General features: G+C 40.6%; 1 protein-coding gene across 4 annotated transcripts in view; it reads left to right on the forward strand.

Moving 5' to 3' along the window:
- Positions 1 to 1,490, forward strand: part of PJA2 (praja ring finger ubiquitin ligase 2) — a 50,520-nt gene extending 49,030 nt beyond the window's left edge. For all 4 annotated transcript variants that reach the window (XM_033086614.1, XM_033086612.1, XM_033086610.1 and 1 more), the window contains exon 10: positions 1,122 to 1,490. The gene's annotated coding sequence lies outside the window, so the exon portion shown is untranslated. The remainder of the gene's footprint in view (positions 1 to 1,121) is intronic.
- Positions 1,491 to 15,947: the final 14,457 nt, after the last annotated feature.

Genomic DNA, 15,947 nt, shown 5'->3' on the forward strand with positions numbered 1-15,947 from the left:
TTACTGCTTTACAGTTTGAATCCTGAAAACTGTATTAATAGTGTAGTGATGTTTCTTGGCTTTCTGCATAAATACTTTGGTGTATTCTCACAAAATTAAATTTTTTCTTATTGAAAAGATTGGCAGCAAAAGTGGGTTTTTCTCAGGCTGACAGAATTTATCCAATACAGGACTTCCTTGAGTAGATTTTTAGTTGTTTAAGATCAAGAAAATTTATTCATATTGTAATCTTCCAGTAAGAAACAGCTATTTCCACAAAATATACTGCTATAGTTGGTAGGCTCATTCTTTCTCATAAGCCAAGGCAAAGACTGAAGCAAACAAAATTCAGTTTGCTTATCTTTGCTTCTACCTTGAAAATATATTATTTTCTTTCCAGTTGCTCTTTGTTAAAACAGATGTTAATGAGGTTTTGTGGGACACTGAGGGTATACAAAGATAACCTTCTTTACGCTGAGGCTTGATTGATTATGGAGTAGGGCTCAATTACTGAATTGTAGAACAGCTGGCAGGACTAGTAGATAAGGCTTCTTGTCTTGTGTTACAAGGAGACAAGTGGGCTGACACTTATCTCTGTGTAGCCTTTGGTTGTACAGACCTGGTAAAAAAGGTTTAAACCAGTGTTTAGGAGCCTTGAAGTTCCCCTGACTTCTGCTATTATGTCATTGAAATCCAACGCAAACTAACCCAAACAAAGTCTGGTACTAGTCAAAACCCAGGGAGCACAAGGGTTCGTTATAAGCTCATGCCACATTCCTCAAATGCAGTGTAAAAAATAATTGAAAATGAAAGTTCTCTTTGCTAGGAAGTTCTCTTTCCCTAAATCTTTGAGGCAAAGTTTTTCAGATGACTTTGAGTGGAGAGACAGGAACATATTTTGCTGAGAATATGATGTATTTGTCATGGATGTAATTCCCTCCCAAAGCATATTTCCACGTACATTATCTTTTTCTCTGAACTTGCAGTAGAATCATTCCTGAAAAGACCCATTGTGTTTTAGTGAATTTAAGACTATTTCCATAAGGAACACATTTTAAAGCAGCAGCATCAGTGTTGTTTATTTCATAAAATGAATTTATGTGCAGCTGTAATAATCCTGGTCCACATTTTCCTTTTAATAGGACAGTCTCTCTGTGCTGATGCACTGCTGTGAGCACATCTGAATTGATGCTGTGAATGCAGTTAGGTGTCCTGTTCTGGAAAATGCCGAAGATGGATAAAGAAAAACAACTCTGGCTCAGTAATTTCAGTTTTATTTTATCTGCATGTTTTTACAATCCATGCTCTTCTCCCTGTTTTTTCCCCTTTTTTGTGTGTCAATGAGTGCTTTAGGATATACACGATATAAAACAGAAAAATATGTGTTTAGGTGCAGTCCTTTGGTCAAGGTGATACACACAGCTAACATGCATAATTATTTAGACAAGAGAAGTACAGTAATTTCATGACCATAAGGCGCACCGGACTGTAAGGCGCACCCCTGGGGAGTCGGCAAAATTTGCAACTTTGTAGATCAGATAAGGCGCACCAGACTATAGGGCGCACTTTTTTTTTGCAGCAAGGCTCCGCCCCCAGCTACCCCCGCGCGGTTGCTGGCCGAGGCCCCGCCTCAACCCGGCAACCATTGGCCCCCGGGCCTGCCTGTACCCGGCAGGGCTGTGGCATGCCCGTTGCTCCGTGATGCCTCTCCGGGGCCGGGGCATGCCCGCCACTGCTCCCCCGCCTCCACCTGGCAGCCATGGCACTGCCGGCTCCCCCCGCAGCTTGCAGCTCTCACTTCCGGGTAGGCAAATTTCTGAACTTTGTCCATCAGATAAGGCGCACCGGGCTATAAGGTGCACTTCCAGGTTTGGGGGAAAATTTTAGTCGAAAGGGTGAGCCTTATAGTCGTGAAATTACTGTAATATGTGACGAATAAGTCCTGTTATAGGGTAATAAGCAAAATATGTATTTACAGATCTTTATTGTCCTAAAATTCCACACAATTGTAATTTTTTCAATCTTAAACCTCTGTGTAGATAGAAAATCACTGTGCTCTGAGCTATGTATCATAAATAATTTTACAGGAAAAAACTGATGATGGTTATTAATGAGTAATTATGAAGATTTAATGATGTATTGAGGCCAGAATGTAAAGGGCATGATTTTAATTTTTACTAGAGTTGCTTTCCCCTCCTGAGGCAAAAGAAAAGGTTCTCACGAAGACGTAAAAGAAAACTAGGTAAGAAATAGAAAGGGAGATTAGTCTAGCTGGTTTCTTCAGCTACCTTTAAATCACAGTAAAAACAAGTCCTTTTTGTATATGTGAAGCAAAATTGTCTTTAGCTTACCAGACAGCAGCCTTTGAAAATATGCCAAAGAAGTCAATGAAATTTAATGTGATGGTGAGAATTACATTTCCAAGGCTGTTTAGATATTTTATGTCAGATTTTCTAATTGACAAGAACCAAGGGCTACAATTTTAGTGTTGTAAGTGGTACTGATTAGTGAAAGTTAGGACCTGGCTGTTTTTCCATAGCTCTGTGTTAAGAAAACCTGAAGAGGAAATCGATTTCCTAATAGGAAATAAAAATCATTGGTCAATCATTTATTGTATATTGAGTAGTATGACGTGCTAATTTGGAAGCCCATCTCTGTCAATGGGTAGGAGAGTTTCCCTGTGGTTGAGTGGAATTCCCTCTTCTTACTAGAAGCAGAAATACAAAAAATGCTTTTCTAACACTGCTTTAATGCTGCTGTAGGAGGATGTCAGCTGCAGAAACACTGACACAGTTTTGAAAATGCTTTTTGCATATTCCACACATCCTTTTTTAAGGTGGTAACTTGCTTTGCTAGTCAAGGAAGATGTTCTTGTCAGCAATACTGTAAATAGTTTCCTCTTAAGCTATTTTAGTGAAATGAATTGGAGCCTGCATAGAACCTGTTCTGTGCATGCCTTTGCCTTCTTTGTAATTTCAACTCCCTGAATCACAATTCATGTAAGAAATAAAGTTTTGCCATAGATATTAAAAATAGGATTTAGTCCTCATTATTTACATTAAAGCTCCATGAGACTTTTCTTCTGATGGTATGGAAGATAACTGAATGGATCAACTACACAAAAGAAACCCAAGAAAACCACAAAAACACAAACCAAAATAAAAAGAAAAGAAAAGGGAAAAAAAAGAGATGAGAAAAGAAAAGGAAAAGAAAAGAAAAGAAAAGAAAAGAAAAGAAAGAAAAGAAAAGAAAAGAAAAGAAAAGAAAAGAAAAGAAAAGAAAAGAAAAGAAAAGAAAAGAAAAGAAAAGAAAAGAAAAGAAAAGAAAAGAAAAGAAAGAAAAAAAAAAGAAAAGAAAAGAGAGCCTGACGAAAGAATTTGCTCCTTAACAATGAGCTTTTGGGACATGAATGACTAGCACCATTTAAACAGAAGTCACGCAAGTGAACAGGGGATTCTCAGCAGTTTTTATCACCTGCAGATAGCCACAGTCCTCGTTCAGTTATCTTTCTCTTCATGACACACCAAGAATCTTCCTTGGAGCTTTTGAAACAGATTTGTAGTTCACCAGGACTTTAGGTGAAGAAATGCCCTTCAGGTCCTTTCACTTCATGCAATTTTCTTCTGGAAGTGGCTGACAGGAAAGGGAGAAATGGGAGCAGAAAAAAAAGTGGATTCAAGTGAATCTAGGCAACCTTCAGTATTAACCAAGACCAAATTCAGTTGTGACTAGAGGGAAGGAAACCAAAAAAAAAGGAATGTGAGGCACAAAAACAGTTTTGGCAGCTCTGTCCCTCAGCAGAAAGCATGGAAGCTCCTGAGGCACGGATGTCTGACCCACTGCTTCCCTCTAGGTCTTAAGGAAATGTGGAGTCTGATCACTAAAGCATTTTCAAAATCTCTTGGTCTAAATCTTACGTGAGCTGTGAGACAGTTTTTTTCTGACTGAGAGGAATAATTTGCATCTATTGGTGTCAGGGATGCAGAAGGGATGCCTGTGTGCCCTGCTGGTTAAGGATGTGTTCATGAGACACCTATGAACTGCAGAAGGGTCTTTAATTGTCACTTCAGAATGTGTCACTGTACACTCTCCTGTTCTGAGTCAGTTATCATATATAACTGAAAAAAAGAAGCATCAGTTAATTTGTTGAGAAAAATTAATTTCTGTTCTGGTACTGAAAATGGTTTAATGAATGACAGTAATCAGAGACATTATTGCTGGTACAGTCAGTATGTGTTAGTGGGGAAATGTCTGAAGGTAGCATTTTCTCCTTCCATACATTACAGAGGCAAGGTGCCTCTGTGTGGGCATAACTCAAGCACAGAGCACCAAGAGCAACCTCTGAATGTTTCATTTTCAGAATAAATATGTATCTGAATTGTAACTTATATTCTAAACAATTATAGATGATTTTGACTACGTTTTAGGGTTTGTACTTGGGATGCCAGTACTTCTAGCAAGTGTTCCTCTTCTGGTTTTTGTTATGCATTACATCATGCATCTGAAGGAGAGGATTTCTTTCCACTCACCTGCTGCATTTTGAAGTTATCAGCAAGGCAGTATAATTAGTTAACTTGCATTAACATTCTGGCTATGCTGTGAAATGAAGCACAGTGGAGAGTGTAAGGTAGCCTCAACTCCTTTACAGTACAGAAGAACAGATTCACTCAGGGAATGTACTGCAATGCAGGGTAGCAGCTTGTCAGAAAGACTTCAGACAATATAGCCTTAAAAAAAAAAGGTGGGGGAGGGGAGCATGTCAGGGTTGATATAGTTTTTCATAGATTTTTTTGCATAGTTTCAGCATTCACTGGATAACCATCTGAATACTAAGAGTTGATACCACAGGGCTAGACTGAAGTATAGTATCTGAATAAACTGGGGAGTTTTTTACATAATTACCTGCCTTCAAAACTGAGATCACAGCTACGTACGTCATACAGTGGAATTTCTATTTCACTTTAAAGCTTCAGAGATCAGTTAGAAATCCTTTCAGGCTTTTCATTATCTGAGTACAAAATATATCAAATATTGACAAACTTCTTGAAACGTGATCTGTCATTGCATCATTTTAATTAAAAAACCCTACTCTAAAAATAAATACATTTTTTTTTTATTGGCTACAGTTAAAACTGTTCTCGTGTAGCTTTTTGCTGTCGTTCTTAAAAATACTATTTTTGTCTTCCTGCATCACATAAATTAAGCTTTGATGAAGGTCTAATTCTTCAAAATTCTTGCTACTGTTTCCATGCATAAAATTCAAATATATTTGCAGTTCCCAAATACAAAACTCCGTTGCTGTTATATGACACATATCCTCATTCAGAGGCAAATTATGTTTTTTCTTTCCTGAGATAAAAAAGGAGTAAGAGAGCAAAAAGCAACTGAGTCTTTGTTTCCTTAAGTGAATCTCTTGTCCTCTCTATGTGTGACAATTTGACATATGAGTTGATGATTAATTTTGCAAAATTTTAAGAGTATAACTTAAAATGGCAGAGCTGGCTGAAAGATATTGTGAAAGTTTGGTTTGAAATTCTAAAATACATATTAATTGCAAAGATGTTTATATGCCTGCAAGCATTCCTTTCTCTGGTACTTAAAAAACTAATGGAGGGTACATAGTACTAGATGCTCAAGTGTAAACCTTCCAACCCTTAAATGTCTTTATTGTGAGCTTTATTATGTTTTCTTAACCATGACCACTATCTTTTTTTTTTTTTTTTCCTGAGCATCTGTCTAATACAACTGGGAAGTGATTTATAGTTCAAAGTAGGGAAGCAGAAGAAGATTGAAGTCTGTCCCTCTGTAACTAAATGCAGACTGCAGTGTGCAAGGCAAAAATGAAAAGCTCGGTTATTTTCCAGAAATCTTGGAACATCCTTTTCAGACAATATTCCCACTGAAGTGTACTAAATTAATATTAAATAGGTTTAAATTTTTCTTCACAACTGTATTATTCAATGCAGTAACATCTCAGTTCTTCTAAGAGCTTTTATTTGCCAGTACCTCAAGGTATAAGTCATTCATTTTCTTTAGCTACTCATAAAACTTTATGTGGCTTTTATAATTTTAACACAGTAAATTCTAGAGCACTTAATAAAGCATTAGGGATCATTGTAAGCAATGAAAAAAAAAAGAAAATAAAAACATTACATTTTCTAAATGTTTGTATAAAACAGTGTGGGATTACACAACGCACTAGGTAAGAACTGTGCAGCAGGAGTGTATGGTCTATAGGAGACTGAAATGTCAGCAAAATAAATGTATTTTAGATACAAATGGGCAGTCTTTGCTTGCCAGCTCTTTCTGCATGGTCAGATTACAAAGTGGTAGAGTGATCTCTGCAGAGCTTTCATGAGGATTGTGGAGGAGGACAAGGCAGAGTCTTTATGGAGTTTGACAGGTAGCATTGCAGTGACGCTTTTCTACTAGAAGGCGTCTTGATGCTGGGGACAGGAGGCTCTCTGGCACTTCATACTATTGCACTATACATGTATTTGCTGCTCTTTCTCTGGCAAAATATTGGACTTCAGAAAACATACTGTAGCCATAAGTATATTGTTAAGTGTGCAAAATCCTGCAGAGAGACTCTGACAAATTAGAAATAAGCAATCACCAGTCATATGGAGCTCGATGAGGGAAAGTGCTGGATGCTGCACCTAGGGATGAGCAACTCTGGAGGTATGAACAGATTGGGGAATGAGAGGCTGGCTTAGTGCCCCTAGCATACCTCTTTTCTTTGGTATCTGGAAACAGGTAGTTTGTGCCATGGTGTCCTCAAAGTTGGCCTTTATTTCTGCATATAGCCAGCAGGAACTTAGCATGCACCATTATGGGACAATACAGTCATAACAGGTCATCACAATATACCATCCAAAAAACATGTCCCAAACATGTTTTTTGAGAATCACTGAACTGACATTGATTGGAGGAGACAAGGAAGGATTCATAGAGCACATATGGAAGACCATAAACTCCTGGGTGCAGCCATAGGGTCACAGTCCAGGAGTAGGACATTCACCAAGGCTTTTGCAGCCCTTTTGTGTGTGCTGCTCTGCCAAGTTGTGCCTGTGCTACAGTGCATTCCAGGTTCAGTTGGAGGTGGCTCATGTGGAGCAGCAGAGCTTTGCATTATTCCCAAATGTACAGAAGGAAGGAAGAGTCTTTGCTCCCTGATGCTCAAAAAGAAATTTGAGCCACCAGACGCTTGTGGAAACACTAGTCAAGAAAACTTGTGCCTTACCAACAGTTTTTAAAGTCAAAAAATGGTATTTTTTATCTCAATACTATGTGGTAATACCTGGAAGGATACAAAACATATATTGTTTAAGACGTTATTAAATAGATGGGTTAGTGTTTATCATGTATTTAAAAATGAGTACAATTCTGTAATTTCAGCAATGTGATTTCAGAATATCTAAATGAAATCTAGTATGTTTTTATGTCTCTTCATGGTTGTATTCAGGAGAAAGAAAACATCAGCATTAAGATGAGAGGGTAAAAACTGGTGGTTCATTCACTTAAATATATACTTTTTTGGGAGATGAGAAAAGTGCTGTCCTCTAGCTGTGCATCTCTCAGGCGTGGCAGGAATGGGTACCATTTGGATGGTCTCTGTTTTTGTGGAGGGATTTTGTTATCTGTCGCTCTGCTTCCTGTTAGTATCATATATGGAGATAATGTAACATCACAACAAAACCTGAAATTTGAAGTTTCTGTCAGTTGTGCACTTAAAATATCTTTGGAACCAAAATATTTTTCTGTTTGGGCCTTCTTTTGCTGTAATTCTGTTTTCACACGTGTTTTTTAGAATATGAAGTTTGAAATTAAAAGTTATGATGCAGTTTTGATCAGAGCTGAGTATAGTTATGGGTTACTTTAGTCCAGCCAGCTCATGCAGATGTCTTTTTTTATTTTTCAATGTCAAAATTCAACAGTTAATTTAAAAATTGGTTGTCTTTTCTGCATCCCTGGATTTTTAGCTCCACCATTCTCCTTCTCCTAACATCCCAGGGAAAACTAAAAGACTGTTACAATGATCTTGGTCTTAATAGAAGAATTTAGATAGATTGTTCTCATGTTTGTAATGTAATTTTTTTTTAAACTGAACCAAATCCATGCATGTTTTAACTGCATTGATTTCAGTCTGCTTTTCCATAGTTTGCTTTGGTGTATTAAGTCCAGGCAGTGCACTGTGTTTTTGTACACTAGACAAATAGAACTCTGCAGGTGTAGGAGAGAAATCATACTATCCTTATCAGAAAGAGTCCTGTGGTGAGCATCATCTAGAAAAGTAAGAAACCACTGTACTAAAACCTGGAAAATGTTTTTGCTGTAAGCAATGAAAATTAAAGATCGAGAGTATATACTTATTACATCTCCTGTAAAAGTGGCAGAAAGTTAAATGCCTTCTAATAACCCTTTGGTCATTATCATGTTTGTGAGTACTCAGACATGTATGAGGTGAAAACCTCTCTTTTTTGAGAGCAGGAGAAATGAAACACACAAGAGAGGAGGAACATGGATATATTATTTGTCTTTCACTGCCCTCTAACCTTCCCATATTTCCACTAGACTGTAAAGTGCATCAATTGTCAATATTGGATTTCCTTAAAAGGTCACTGAAAATGCATTCTGGATTTGAAAAGTAGGTTGTATTAGCTGTGGATGTATTATATTATATTATTTTCAGAAGTGGTAAGGAGGAGTAAAATATAATCTTCCTATTAATCCTCATGTGGAATGTATTATCCTCAGTTATGGATAAGTGGTCATCAGGCCAGTGCTGCTGAAAAGGCAGAGAGGAATGCATTGATTTGATCTGTTGGTTTGGAACTATTATTTTTGATTTTTCCATTTATCTTACTATTTATTATTTTGGATTTTACTCTAGTCAAGAACTGATTTCTTCTTCTATTATTCCTGTGTTTTGTTCAGTCATGAGATTTTTCAAAGGCCTCTTGTTTTCTCAACTTTTCCTCTGTCCTCACTAACTACTTCCACTCTATCTCTTACACTGTTTTTCTTTCCCAGAAGCTGCTTTCCCATAACAGCACTTTCCTCTCCAAACAGCTCTCAGAAGAGCTGCCCCTTTAGCCTGTTCCTGGGGGAAGGAGGAGAGGGGGCTGGGTACAGGGAGTGCAACAACACTTTGTGCCTGCCTGTTCCCCTCTATTCTGTTCCTGTAAAGCAGAGGGGAGAGGCACGGCAAATGCTGCCAGCACCAGCAGCAATTCTGGGGCTTCTGCCCAGAAAGAGACACCTGCAGACCTGGAAATGGGTTGGTTGGACAGGTGATTCTTTAAGTTTTTCTTACCCTGAAAATTATGTTGTAACCATGGTGTTTCAGTGGAGTGTTAAATCACTTCACAGTAAGAGATTTCTACATTTAAATGTCAAATCAAATGGCTCAATCCACTGAGTGGCAGATGTATTTTAGTCAGCAGTGCTTTTATGAAAAAAACCACTTTAAAAACTGCTCTTCCAGTCAAAGCTCCTAGCCTGAATGTGGGTGAGGGAACCAGATTCCTTTGGCATAGAAAAGGGCTTCCAAGGGGCTGCAGAAGCAAGGGTGGCCCAGGCCAGGTGTGATGGTATGAGTCCCTTGCTGCCTACCACAGCACGAGAGCCAGTGAGCAGAGAGTGACACAACCAAAACTCCCCTTCAGGGCTAAAGAAAGGATGCAACTCCTTGGGCCATGAGCAGCACTCAATCCTTGCCAGAGGACCTCCTGGGTGCATGAGTTGAAGCATGTGGCCCAGCTTCTGCCTGCCGTTAATTAGCCTCTTGGTGCTTGCTCGCCTCATGGGACGCTTTTTGCACTTCTCTTCTGGGATGCTGGGCTGCCCACTGGATGGAGAGCAGCAACTTCCAGAGAGCATCCAGCTGTTGGGAGCCTGGATGCCTGACATTTTGGCTTTGAAATGGACAAAATCAAGGAGAGAACAGAAAGAAAAAGAAGAAGAAAAAAAACTGAACACCAATAAAACCAAACACAGATATTTCAGGGGGAGAAAATGCAGAGAGATGTTGAAGGTAAAAACACAGACAGCTTTAATTATCATTGTGGCTATTTATTTATTTATTTATGTTCTTGCTCATTAGAGCACTGATCCATCACAACGCCCCTCTCAACAGCAGGCACTGACAGGGGCTGTGGGAGGGCAACTGCTGGTTAAGATGTGAGAGCTGGTCTGTACCAACCCCCCCATGCCAAACCAGGGAAGGGGACCTGCTGAGGTACCTGAGCACCTCTTTGGTAAAACCCTTCAGGAACATATTCATGGGGTTTATGTGATAAATGTTTTCAATATTGACAAGTGTATTGCAAGGCATTTTTTTTCCTCTGGGGGAAAAGGATTTTCTTCCCATTTTCTATGCTTTTGTGCATCTATCTAATTAGGTACTCCTAGAAAAATAAACATGAGTTAGCTTGTGGTAAAACTAAAATTTGCACATTTGTAATATGTACATGAAGTATTCTCTGGCAATAAGGAATGCCTTTTAAGCAACAGAATTTTGAAAGGGCAGAGAACAACTGTAATCCATATTTTCTTCCTCATGGAGGTGGTCATGACATAGAGGTGGCCTTTCTGATGTTGGCAGCACCTCTGGGATAGATGGAGCATCATTCACATCATCAGCTGACAGACCTGCCACGTCCATAGCCCACACACACAGAGCCTTGTGTAGAGGCACCTGAGGAGGTGAGGCAGATACCTGAAGAGGTTTCACTTGCCACCCTGAGCATAGATTTCCTCTGTTCGCTCTTTTACTGTAAGTTACTGCGTTCTCTCTGGTTGGGGGTGGGTCTGCAGGGAGTGAGATACAGGACCTTGAAGGTTTTTCTCACAGATGTTCCTATATGTGTCTCAGGGAAGGAAGAGCATTGCTCCAGCAAATTTTTCTCAGACTCCCTGATGATTAACCTGTCTATTTCCCTTCAAAGCTCTTCCATCATCCATTTGATCACACACATCACACGGGTGTCCTCATTCTGCCAGCTCATGTGGACTAGGGGTGCACATGTGACAAAGGATACTATTCAGCACAGGACAACTCACTGCTGAGGTCATCCCTGCTCTGAGCTCAATACTCAGTACTGTGCCTCATCAGTTCATTCATAGAAAATTATTGGCAGAGGAGGTTTCATAAAGCATATTACAGCACAAACCACCATAGTAAATATTTTGAACAATATAAAGGATGACAAATAAAAACTCTGACATAAGGTCCTTCTCTAACACATGCACATACAAACACTAATCACATCTCAGTGTTAGTTGGCCTTCTATTGAAATGACAAAATGCTGTTTTATTTCTGCTTTAAGATTCAATATAGGTCAAGTGACTTGCTGAGTTCAGGCAGTTTCAGATTTCTAAATAAGTGCAAACCATTCTACTTTTAAAAACAAAACTAATCTAGGAACTTTGGAGTGCTTTTATTTCTGTTTGTTTATTTGATTGATTGATTGATTGATTGATTTTTTCTTCTTTTTTTCATTACAATTTCATAACAAGTGCTGGAAAATAAACACTTTTTGCTTTTCAATACTGAGGCTGCTGCTTCATGCTGCTGTCTAACAATAATTTAACCCTAAAACAATCAAAACTTTCTAATTTCAGAGACTTCTGCATGATCATCTGATCTCCAAGGACAGAAAGAGTGATTACTATTCAAGAAAAAAATGTCCACTCCTACTTTAATTTAAAAGATGCTGTGTTTGTGCTGTAACTTCAAAGTTTGAGTTAAAGATGAAATTATTTCCTTTAAACAAAGTTATAAAACATTTATGTTGGTTAGTGTGAATACCTAAAAGTATGAAAATAATTTTATTTTGCTTGATCAAAACCTTTGCTGAGGACTGGAATGTGCTTTGTTTCCCTTATTACTTTTGAATATTTATAGTGTATAACTCAGAAGTCCTGTAACGTGAGTTCTACATTAAAAACACCTCTTAATCTCATACCACCACCAGCTGGGAATTTCTACTTATTTTCTATTTTTAAACCTGATTTTGCAGAGGACTTTCACTCTTGCCAATGTTTTTTTCCTTTTAAGAAGACACTTTGGCATAATATCTGATGTAACATTGAGGTTTTGAGATCCTGTTTGAAGACTCTATCCAGGCCAGAGGATCTAGGGATGGTTTGGTGGCAGGTGCTTCAGGGGCAATCCCACTGGGCTTCCAAGGAATGCTCAGGACTGGCAGCTCTTTCACCTCATACATTAAGCTCCTTAGCAGCCACTGCAGTTCATTTTTCCCCATATGAGAGTCTTCAGTTGGAAGCCGCTCTGTGCAATGACATGAGCTGTCATACAAACCTGGGCTCTGACTCAGATGATGTTTGTGTCCCTGCAGTGATGAGTCAGGCACGTGTCGCCTCAGCTCTTTACTTGTCTGCCTTCTTCATTGCTCTTGCCAATAACCTTTCCCAGCCCTGAATGTCTGGCAGCTTCCACGATTCCACTGGACACTTGCAAATTCCAGAGAAGCATCCTCGGTGCAGAAGGGAGTGAGACCTGCACATACCACAGGTCCAGCACAGCATAGCAAATACTGTATTTCCTACCGTGATCTTGAAAACTACAGGCAGTAACAACTTTACTTAGCAATTGCAAACCTGGTAGAAGGGTTCACATGCTTTTCTTTTTCCAGTGATTAGCATGCTATGGAAAGGCTGGGGGAAAACACTTCTGAAAAACTGTCATTCCAGTTTTAAACAGAGAAGGACTGAGTCTTGGGAGAAACCATTTCTCCAAGCCTATACACTGAATTGTGACAGAATCAGAATTAAAATATTTGGCTTTTATTCTTCTCAAGTGCTGTTGCCTTTCATCTATATCTTTTCTAGTTTCTGCACTGTTGCAGATTTTCTTCACTTTGTTTTTCTTGATGGTGTTCTTTAAACCAAAAATGCAAAACTGCTTCTTCCCTTCACTTATTACTTCACTTCTTTCAGCTCCCTTATCTCTCACCTCATATTAATTGATTCATTCCCCTCTCCACTATCAAAACCAATTATTATTGCATAGCTCCCTGTATGTTTTGTGCTGAAATTGTGACTTATGAATAATTGCACATCTATGCTGATGGAGAAAGCTACAATACTTGAAAAGCTGAAGTAAGATGATTAACTTTTAAATATCCAGATCTTTGAAGACACCATGAAATCTCTCTAGATCATACTTTTTTTCAGGCTATTCAGAGAATTTGTGAGTAAAGATGTCTCTGAAAATGCTTTTGAAAGTGCTGGAGTCCATTAGTGCTGGTCACGTTTTAAGCACCACCTCCTAAGAGCACAAGAACAGGCAATTCTAAAGTGCTAGAAGTCAAGCGAGGCAGAAGGCTGGCTTGGCTGAACAGGGATCTTTTGGAGCTAAAGTAAGAAAAAGAGATGTGTGGCCAGGACACATGGGAGGGAAACAGAGATACTCCAGTAAGGGAGAAAATTCCATACAACCAAAAAAACTGGACTTGAAGCTGCCAGAACTGTGGGGGACAATTAAAAGAGATATTTTTTAATAGCTCAAGAGCAAAAGGCAGTGCCGAAGTAACATTACCCATTGCAGACTAAGGGTGGTCACCTCCTGAACAGGGACAGAAGCAAGGCAGAGGTGTTTCATGCTTTCCTTGCCTCTGCCTCCAACACTGCTGGTGGGCTGAGGGGACCTGAGTGCCCTGAGCTGCAGGACCATGACTGTGAGAGTAACAAACTCCCAGCTCACCCTGAGCCTGTGCAGGTTCTGTTGCTCCAGCTGGATCCCTACACATCTGTGGGGCACGGTGGATTTCATCTGAGAATACTCAAAGAGCTGCAGATGTCCTAACGAGCCTTCCCCAGTGATTTAATGATTTGAACATCCTTGGGAATCCATAGAAGTGTCAGTTGACTGGAAGCTGGTGGATGTTGTCCCAGTTTTCAAGAAGGGCAAGAAGGCTGACCTGGGAAACTGCAGGGCTGTCAGTCACACCTTCAGTGGTGTCACTGGCAAAATTTTGGAGAAAATTATTCCTCAAGATACTAAAAAACACCAGAAGGACAATTCAGCTCTTGGCACAGCCAGCACATCTTCATGAGGGAAAGCTGTGCTTGTCAAACCTAATTTTGTTTTGCAACAAGGTAACCCACCTACAGGGATGAAGGGAAACCATGCGGTCTCGATGCAGTCTTTTGAATTTCAGCAGAAATTTTGATACTGTCTCTTCCTGGATCCTTCTGAACAAAATATCCAGCACACAAAACACCCAGCACACAGCTGCATAAGTGCATCATGTAATAAGTGAGAAACTCACACATCACAAAGGGTGAAAAGGAGTGGGGTTGACCTGTCACCAACAGGGTTCCACAGGACTCCATCCTCAGCTCTGTGCTCTTCAAATCTTCATTAGCAACTTGGACACAGAACTCAAAGGTAAATTAAGTTTGCTGATGACATTAAATTGGGAGATACTGAAATAAGGTTGGAAAGCAGTACTACAGAAAAGGTCCTGGGGATCCTGATCCCTGCCAAGTTGGATCTGAGTCAGTAGTGCCTTGGCAGCCAGGAGCATCAACCCTGTCCTGGGAGCATAAGGTCCAGCATGGCCAGCTGGGCAAGAGAGGGGATTGTCCTGCTCTGCTCTGAGCTGGGGCAGCCTCACCTCGAGTGCTGGGGGCAGTTTTGGGTGTCACCATGTAAGATATAAAAATATTAGAGAGTGTCTAAAGGAGGGCCATGAAAATGGTGAAGGACCTCGAGGGGAAGCCACACAAGGAGAGGCTGAGGTCACTTGGTCTGTTCACCTTGGAGAAGAGGAAACTGAGGGCAAACCTCAGTGCAGTTACAACTTCCCTGTGAGGGGAAGAGGAGGGGTAGACACTGGTTTCTTCTCTGTGGTAACCAGTGACAGGACCCAAGGGTCATGAAGTTGAGTCAGGGGAGGTTTGGACTAACTATCAGGAAGTTTTTTTTCACCCAGAGGAGGTTTGGGCACTGGAGCAGGCTCCCCAGGGCAGTGGTCACAGCACCAGCCTGACAGAGTGCAGGAAGTGCTTGGGCAATGCTCTCAGACACATGGTGGGACTCTTGGGGATGGTGCCATGCAGGGCCAGGAGTTGCATTCAATGATCCTTGTGGATCCCTTCCAGTTCAAGGTAGAATACCCAGTTCAGGGTATTCTATGACTGCATGATTTTTTTTCTACATTTTCTAATCCAAGCTAGAGGTGCTCTTGTTCAAATGTTTTTGGACTGCTTTGTGGTTTGTTTTTTTTTAAAGCATACTTCTACCTTATTTTAAAGAAACAAAAGTCCATTGATAGCACTGAAAGGGTAGTTTGGATCTCTTGACCAGGTAGTGAAATTTTGTAAGGCATAATGCTGGCTTTTACACTGATAATATAGGACACCACATCCTCTCTAAAGCTTTCTGCTCACATCAGTCTTAGGTGGCACAGAATGAAATTGCAGGCCCAGAAACACATTACAGTAATTTCATTAATACAAGCCGCAGCAATTTGACAAAAATTTTGGTGGAAACCCGGAAGTGCAGCTAATACTCGGGGATGGCTAATATGTGAATAATTTTCTGACGTTTACAACCCCAGACGTGCCAGCCAGGGCACCGAGCCAAGCACCTGCCAGTAAAAGCCGGCATTTCACGATTGTTACAAAGTGTTACTGTGTTGCCCTGGCTCCCTGCAGGCAGCACGGGGGGCAGGGAGAGAGGCAGGAGAGCTCTCTTCTTGCCTCCTCTGCTGCAGCCCGGGGGAGAAACGGGGGGAGCCCCGCGCTGCCATTGCCGCGGCTCGGGGAGGAGGGGGTGGGCTCTGCCCTCGCCCTCCGCCACCGTGGCGGGAGCAGGGGGTGCTCTGTGCCCGACCAGTGCCGCGGCAGGAACAGGGCGCGCTCTCTGTGCCTGGCCAGCGCCGCGGCGGGAGCGGGGCCGGGGCGAGCGAACCCAGAGGCGGCGGCCAGCCCCGAG

Source organism: Catharus ustulatus (genome assembly GCF_009819885.2).
Source record: "Catharus ustulatus isolate bCatUst1 chromosome Z unlocalized genomic scaffold, bCatUst1.pri.v2 scaffold_29_arrow_ctg1, whole genome shotgun sequence".
In the NCBI taxonomy this organism is placed as follows: Eukaryota; Metazoa; Chordata; class Aves; order Passeriformes; family Turdidae; genus Catharus; species Catharus ustulatus.